This window comes from Sminthopsis crassicaudata, chromosome X (genome assembly GCF_048593235.1).
Source record: "Sminthopsis crassicaudata isolate SCR6 chromosome X, ASM4859323v1, whole genome shotgun sequence".
Taxonomy (NCBI): Eukaryota; Metazoa; Chordata; class Mammalia; order Dasyuromorphia; family Dasyuridae; genus Sminthopsis; species Sminthopsis crassicaudata.
In genome coordinates this window covers 159,700-167,774 of record NC_133623.1, presented here as the reverse complement: position 1 = coordinate 167,774, position 8,075 = coordinate 159,700, and the positions used below count along the sequence as shown (strand labels likewise).

The 8,075-nt window shown below is 39.6% G+C and overlaps 1 long non-coding RNA gene across 1 annotated transcript in view; it reads left to right on the top strand.

Annotated features, from left to right (window-relative positions):
- The first annotated feature begins 6,586 nt into the window (after positions 1 to 6,586).
- LOC141548337 (uncharacterized) overlaps positions 6,587 to 8,075 on the top strand; it is a 28,775-nt gene continuing 27,286 nt past the window's right edge. The window contains exon 1 of the long non-coding RNA XR_012483906.1: positions 6,587 to 6,848. This is a non-coding gene — a long non-coding RNA (uncharacterized LOC141548337). The remainder of the gene's footprint in view (positions 6,849 to 8,075) is intronic.

Sequence of the window (8,075 nt, the reverse complement as noted above, 5' to 3'; positions counted from 1 at the left end):
GTTCTGCTCATGGTGCTCAGCATCAGTTCATATAATCCTTTCCAGGCCTTTCTAATATCAGCTTGTTCATTATTTTTTATAGAACAATCATATTCCATAATCTACATATACCACAACTTGGTCAGCCACTCCCCATTTGGTGGGCACCTACTCGTTATCCAGTTCTTGGCTACCACCAAAACAGCTGCTACAAACATCCTTGCACATGTGAGTCCTTTTCCCTCCTTTATGATTTCCTTGGGACACAGACCCAGTAATGGCACTGCTGGGTCAAAAGCTATGCACAATTTTATAGCTCTTTGGGCATAGTTCCAGATTGCTCTCTAGAATGGTTGGATCATTTCACAACTCCACCAAGAAAGCATCACTATTCCAGTTTTCCCACATCCCCTCCCACATTTATCATTATCTTTGCCTGTCATTTTAGCCAACCTGACGGGGTGTGAGGTGACACCTTAGAGTTGTTTTAATTCATATTTCTCTAATCAATAGTGATTTAGAGCATTTTTTCACATGACTATAGATGGCTTTAATTTCATCATCTGAAAATTGTCTGTTCATGTCCTTGGACCTTTTATCCATTGGGTAATGACTTGTATTCTTGTAAATTTGACACGGTTCTTTTTTTTTATAGCTTTTTATTTTCATTTACAAGATATATGCATGGGTGATTTTACAGCACTGACAATTGCCAAGCCTTTTGTTCCAATTTTTCCCCTCCTTCCCTCCATCCCCCTCCCCCAGATGGCAGGTTGACCAATACATGTTAGATATGTTAAAGTATAAGTTAAATACAATATATGTATACATGTTCAAACAGTTTTTTTGCTGCACAAAAAGAATTGGACTCTGAAATAGTGTACAATTAGCCTATTAAGGAAATAAAAAATTAAGGCGGACAAAAATAGGGGTATTGGGAATTCTATGTAGTGGTTCATTGTCATCTCCCAGAGTTCTTTCGCTGGGCAAAACTGGTTTAGTTCATTACTGCTCTATTGGAACTGATTTGGCTCATGTCATTGTTGAAGAGGGGCTCGTCCATCAGAATTGATCATCATGTAGCCTTGTTGTTGAAGTGTATAATGATCTCCTGGTCCTGCTCATTTTACTCAGCATCAGTTCATGCCAGTCTCTCCAGGCCTTTCTGAAATCGTCTTGTTGGTCATTTCTTACAGAACAATAATATTCCATAATAATCATACACCACAATTTTTTCAGCCATTCTCCAATTGATGGGCATCCACTCATTTTACAGTTTTGGGCCACCACAAAGAGGGCTGCCACAGCCATTCTTGCACATACAGGCCCCTTTTCCTTCTTTAAGATCTCTTTGGGATATAAGCCCAGTAGTGATGCTGCTGGATTAAAGGGTCTGCACAGTTTGATAACTTTTTCAGCATAGTTCCAAATCATTCTCTAGAATGGCTGGATGTATTCACAATTCCACCAACAATGTATCAGTGTCTCTGTTTTCCCACATCCCCTCCAACATTCTGCATTACCTTTCCCTGTCATTCTAGCCAATCTGACAGGTGTATAGCGGTATCTCAGAATTGACACAGTTCTTTATGTATTTTTGAAATGAGATCTTTATCAGAAATCCTGGCTGTAAAGATTTTTCCCCAGCTTTGTACTTCCCTTTTAATGTTGTTTCTGTTGGGTTTGTTTGTGCAAAACCTTTTTAGTTCACTGTAATCAAAGTTGTCCATTTTAGCTTTCAGAATGTTCTCTAGTTCTTTGTTGGTCATAAATTCCTGTTTGAGGATTTGGCAAAGAACCCAGGAATGCTGATCCCAGAGGAGAGAAGGCAAGTGTTGGACAGGCTGTTTGTGGGAGAGGATTAAGGGACTCCAGCAACAGGCATTTATTAATCAATTAAAATGGGCCATGGACTTGAAGTGCTAAAAAGAAAAAGAAAAGCAAAAAGAGTTCCTGAACTCAAGGAGTTCAGGTAGGAGAAGATAAGTAAAGAAATACATATTTATAAGATTTTTACAGATTTCATGGAGGCCTGTAGAGTTGTTCATCTTGGTCCTAGACTACAGACCTTGGGACCAAGAAAGTGCTTTGTAGAGGCACAGAGGAGAGAGATTCTTGAGCCTCATTAGTGGGATTACAGAAAGGTTACAAAGACCAAGAATTTGTAGGGGAGAAGTTAAGAAATGAGACTTTGGTAGTAATTCAGCAAATATACTACACAATGTATATAAAATATAGATTATTTATGTGCAATTATATCATGCTGTACTAGTTCTTTAGTGAAATACTAAGAAGTACAGCACTAGATTCTTGATCTAAAAGAGATATTTAATTTAATGATAAAATATAATTAAGGCAAATAACAGAAAAAACATAAAACAATAAAATTTTAATGGCAAATGAACACAGAAAAGCAAGCACCTTAAGGTCAACACACAGAATTTATAACAAAGAATTAATACCCAGGTAGCTCAGTCAGCTAATGCAGAATGGGAATAGGTTCACAATTCAGTCTTTCCATAAGCCAGTCAACTGTCATTGGCCATAAATTGACCAAGGCCAGCGTTCTTGCAAAATGCAGGACTTTGGTCACAAGGAAGGCCCAACACCAACCAGGGGGTTGACCGCTGCAAGTCTCTCACCATTATTAGAAAACACATTAAAGGGAACGTGTTGTTGATGTGTCCGAATCGTCTGCATGTAGGAAGGAGAACAAGACAAAAAGAATGTGTTCTCAGTCCCAAAGAAGGGCTTAAATCTGTGTCATCTCACCTTTGTTATCTGGAGAGCAAGGGCCAGGTCTTGTCATTTTAATTTTTAAACAGAAATAAGCTCTTTTTTGATACTTTGAGGATTGTTGATTTCATTAAGGCTCGAACTCCCTCTGCTCTACGTTTTTTAATCTCCAGCCTGTCTTTTCATGGTGTATGATTCCAGAAGGGGCAGAGCTTCTTTGCCCCCACACCTGACACAGTAGTAGCAGGTTCATGGGGACTGGATCCTTCAATATTTGTTGAATTGAATTATGATCTCATCACACCATAGACCTTAAATGAGAGACTTTGAATGCCATGTACATCATCAGCTTCATTTTACAGATATGGAAACTGAGGCCTCCTTAGTTTCAGTGAATTAAGTCATAGAAGATCATTGGATGTAGAGTGGGAAAAGATGCCGGCATCACTATTTAGAGCTGGAAGGTTCTCTAGAGGTCTAGATGAGCCCTTTTAAGGACTATTTTAAGGACGATTCTGTCTTTTGTGTCTCTTTTTCTCTATGTATCTTTTAATTTTTCTTTTTGTTTCTTGCTCACTCTTCTACTCTCTGACTCCTCCCCTCTCTCTGAGTCTGCCTGCCTCTTTCTTTGTGTCTTTCTCCTCTCTCTCTCCCCTCTTCTCTGTTTCTATGACTCTCATTTCTCTCTCTCATTTTCTCTCTTTGACTCCCAGGCTTTCTCAATCTCTCTGTCTTTCTATGTCTCTGTCTCTGTGTCTCTCTGATTCTCTTGTTTATTTCTTTTGCTCTCTGTTGTTCACTCTCTGACTCTCTCTGGTTCTTTCTCCCTGGTTCTGCATATTTTTCTTTTTTTGTCTTTATCTTTCTGGCACATTCTCTCTCCCTACCTCCCTCTCTCTGTCTCTCCCTTGCTCTCTATTTTTCTGTCTCTTTCTGAACCTTTGTTCCTTCCCTCCTCTCCTTCCCCTCTCCTCTCCTCTCCTCTCCTCTCCTCTCCTCTCCTCTCCTCTCCTCTCCTCTCCTCTCCTCTCCTCTCCTCTCCTCTCCTCTCCTCTCCTCTCCTCTCTTCTCCTCTCCTCTCCTCTCCTCTCCTCTTCTCTTCTCTCCTCTCTCCTGTACACTTTCTTTCTCTCCCCTTATGACACTTTCTTTCTCTGGATCCATCTGGCTTGCTATCTCCGACTCTGTCTCTGTTTCTGTTTCTCTCTTGCTCTCATTTCCATGTGTATTTATGAACACAAGGATTGGATAATCACTAATTCTTTCTCTTTTCAAAGGATTTTCTGGAAGTGTTGGTACAAGTCTGTTTATCCAACAACTTAGTGATTCCCCTTTTAAAGACTTCAGTTTAGTTCACTCACTTGTTGAAATCACTCATTCAGTACTTGTTCTAAAGAACAGGTGCAGATGTTGTGATACTATTTCTTTCCCTCTCTCTCTCTCTGTCTTTCTGTCTCTCTCTGTATGTGTCTCTGTGTCTCTCTCTCTCTCTGGCTTCCTCTCTCACTATTTTTTGTCTCTTTCTGTCTCTCTAGCTCTTTCTCTCTGACACTCTTCTGCACTCTCTATGATTCTTGCTCCCTTATTTACTTTCTCTTTCTCTCTTTTTCTCTCATTCTTTCTTTTTCTTTTACTGTCTCTCACATTTTCTCTTTCTGTCTCTTTCCCTCTTTGTTCCTCTCTCTCTCTCTCTCTCTCTCTCTCTCTCTCTCTCTCTCTCTCTCTCTCTCTCTCTCTCTCTCTCTCTCTCTCTCTCTCTCTCTCTCTCTCCCTCCCTCCCTCTCCTTCTCTCACTTTGTCTCTCTTCTTTCTGACTCTTTTCTTCTTTTCTTATTTTTCTTTCTCTCTTGATCCATTTTTTTCCTGTCTCTGTTTCTCTCTGACTCTCTGTCTCTCTGTCTCTATGTCTCTCTTTCTCTTTTACTGTCTGTTTCTTGCTGTGTCTCTTTCTCTGTTATTCTGCCTCTGTTGCTTTCTCTCTTTTCTCCTGTCTCTTTCACACTCTGGCTGTCTCTCCCTCTGCCATTTTCTTTCTGTCTATTTTTCTCTCCTGGCTCACTCTGGCTCGGTCTCTCTGGCCTTGGCTCTGTCTTTTCTGTCGTTTTCTTTCTATATGTTTTGTTTCTTTTTATCTCTTTCTTACTCTCTGACTCTCTCTCTCTCTCTCTCTCTCTCTCTCTCTCTCTCTCTCTCTCTCTCTCTCTCTCTCTCCTCAAAGATATTTCATTTTATTTTTTAAAGAAAACAAAGCCCCCCAGGCCCAGATACAGCAGGTTAACAGCAAGTGTCCTTTTCCATTCCCTTTTCTACAAGCTGGCTTCACACACAGCTCTCTGCAGCCCACTTTCTGTCCCCTTTGCTAATCCTAGTTTTGCTGCACTTTCCTACCCCAGCCCACAAGCTAACACTTGTATTACCCACTGGAGAAAATAAAAAAGCAAGAATAATGCATGGTGGACTTTACCCTACATGCTAAGTGGAAATTTCTCCCCGTTAGGGCAACAGGTATCATATCATGAGACATACCAGAAACAAAGCAGAAGAGAATTTTAGTGAGACTAATTCAATGATTGCCTGAAAGAAGAAAACTACTAGTTGTGAAGAAAAGGCAGCAGGTGACTGTTTCCTCCTGGTCAGATTAAAAACAATTTCTCCTTTAGATATTATGGCGCTCAATTACGGAATATCATCCTTATATTGCTTTAGATGAAATAAAGGGGAAAACGAGCGTCCTCTTGTCTGCCTGTGAATACAGTGCACAAGAATAAATACAACAATCTTTCCCCCCCCAAATGTCAGTGTACAAAACTGCCTCCAAACATTGCAATTGGGCCTGATGCACATACCATGTTGGGCCAACTTAATATCACACATTCTGCCTCAGCTCAGTGCCTTCAGATCCCTTTTCATAGAAAAGAAATTCTCCATCACTCCTGTAGCTAGCAAAGAGCTTGCACACACACACACACACACACACACACACACACACACACACACACACACACACACACACACACACCTTTAATATTTGTACCTGCATTCAAACCTCCAAAGTCCTATTTTTATATGTTGCCATATATAATTCTGAAAAACACTGGTTGAACAGCACAAATACCCTCTTGTTCCCTCTCCTTTTTTTACCTTCTTTTATTTACTTCCAAGAACTCTTCAAATTTTAACTTTCTGGAAATCCAAAGATTTCCATTTCTCACACTCACTTCAAGGCTGCTTTATCAAATTAGGAAATATAAAAACAAACACAGCTATTTTCTTCTTGTTAACACATCTAAGTAAAAATGAGCCCTTCTTTATTTTTAATTGTTTCCCCTCTAAAAACTGTATTTATTCCCCCACTTCTAATCTTTCTGAATCATTTGTTCAGTGTATAAAGACTGTATGCAAGCATGGCCTCCTTCCCATCGTAAAATTATTTGTTACCCACGAAATACAGATTCTTATATTAAGAAACGTAATTGTGTAGATATGTTCTCAGGACCTGGGGCCCAGGATCCTGAAGCTAAAATAATTCATAGGTGTGGGCTCCCCTCTCTGCCATGCTGCAACCTCCTAATCTAAAAGAGATGGTGTTGGTAATAGGAAGAAATGCTGTATTAAATACACTGACGGTAAACTCTGCATTGCATATTTTGCAGTGATAGTTCCTGATTTTAGAAAGTTAAATTAAGAGAAAGAGAGTAACTTTGACTCTCTTTAAAAATTTTTTTAAAAAATTATCATTCTCTTTATGGCTGTCGAGTCACTGGGGTGAACATGATGTTCCCAGCACAGCACGGAACATGGGGACAAAGAAACTGGAGGAGGATCCAGAGCAATACCAGGGGCCTTGCTAAATGGCTCCTGCCCACAATGTGCTTTTTTAACAGAGCCCACCTTGGACAGCCTGCTCTTCCTTGGCACAAAGCTGGGCAGGGAGTCCTGTGAGAAGGAAGCCCTTTGATTTGCTCAGGTTTCCTCCATTTGTAATTGCTGTGAACTTCCCTGGTTACTTGTAAGCATCACAGCTGTGACTGTTCTTATTGATGCTGGGGAGACCTCTCTTTGGATGGACCCACTGAGTCCTAGGGATCTTCTTTTGTTCCATTTCCCCCTGGAGTGTGCTGAGAGCTCAGTAGGTGAGTTTCCAATTCATTATGATGATGTTTGGGAGGTGATCCTTTTTCCTTCTTTCTCTCAATGGTAGTCAGTCTTCAAGGGATTTCATTTATCCCATTTCTCCTTCTCCCAATACCATCCGTTTTCAACCCATTAATTTTTTTAATGTCATCCCATCAGAGGCAATTTCTATCCACCCCCTCTGTCTCTTTCTGACCTCAGAAAAAAAGAGTTCTGAAGAGCTACAAGTATCATTTTCTCATATGGAGATGGAAAGAGTTTCACTTTGAAATACAATGTTTTTATTTTCTTTCCTGTTTACTTTCTATTTCTGTTAAAGTTCTGGTTTTTTCAGGAGGAATGAATCACAGTTCCTTTTCCATTGAAGCTCTCTCTCCATCCCTAAAGGATAATGGGTCCCTGGGCAATGGATTCTTAGTTGTAAACACAGGTCTTTTGCCTTAAGGAATATGGTATTCCAGGGCCTCCCACCCCTTGCTGTCGATGCTGCCTTATCCTGGGTAACTCTGATTATGGCTCCTCAATTCTTGGGTTGATGTTTTCCTCTCTGGGAGCTTGTAGTACTTTTTCCTTAAGGTCATGGAGTTTTGCAACCATGTTTCTTAGGGTCTTCTTTCTGGGAACTCTTTCTGCATGTGATATTTGGAGACTTTGTTTTTAAGTAAGGAAGGGAATTTATTTTGAAAGGATTTTTTCAATGAACAATTATTTATTTTCTCTAAAATACACTTATTTCACCTTAGAAAATAGTTCTCAACCTCAAGCGCTCCAGTGGTAGAGTATACTGTATTACACATTAATTGAAATTTAATGTCTAGGGGAATAAAAAAAAATCAAAATAGGTTTATGCAAGTAAAGAAAAAAATTAATTGACTTATAGTATGACAAAAATCTGATTGAGAAAGAGAAACCTTTTCAGGTTTACAAAACAACTGTCCTAAGATGGCATTATTAATATTTGAAATCTATATTACTGCTAGCATAAGATTTAACAGAAACTCAAGAAAAGCTCAAATATGTGTCATCTCACCTTTGTAATCTGGAGAGCAAGGGCCATGTGTTGTAATTTTAATTTTTAAACAAGAACAATCTCTTTTCGATACTTTGAGGATTGCTGATTTCATTAATGCCAGAACTCCCCCTGCTATATATCTTTTAATTTGCAGCCTGACTTTTCATGTTTCTAGAAGGGGCAGAGCTTCTTTGGCCTGGCACTTGACACAATA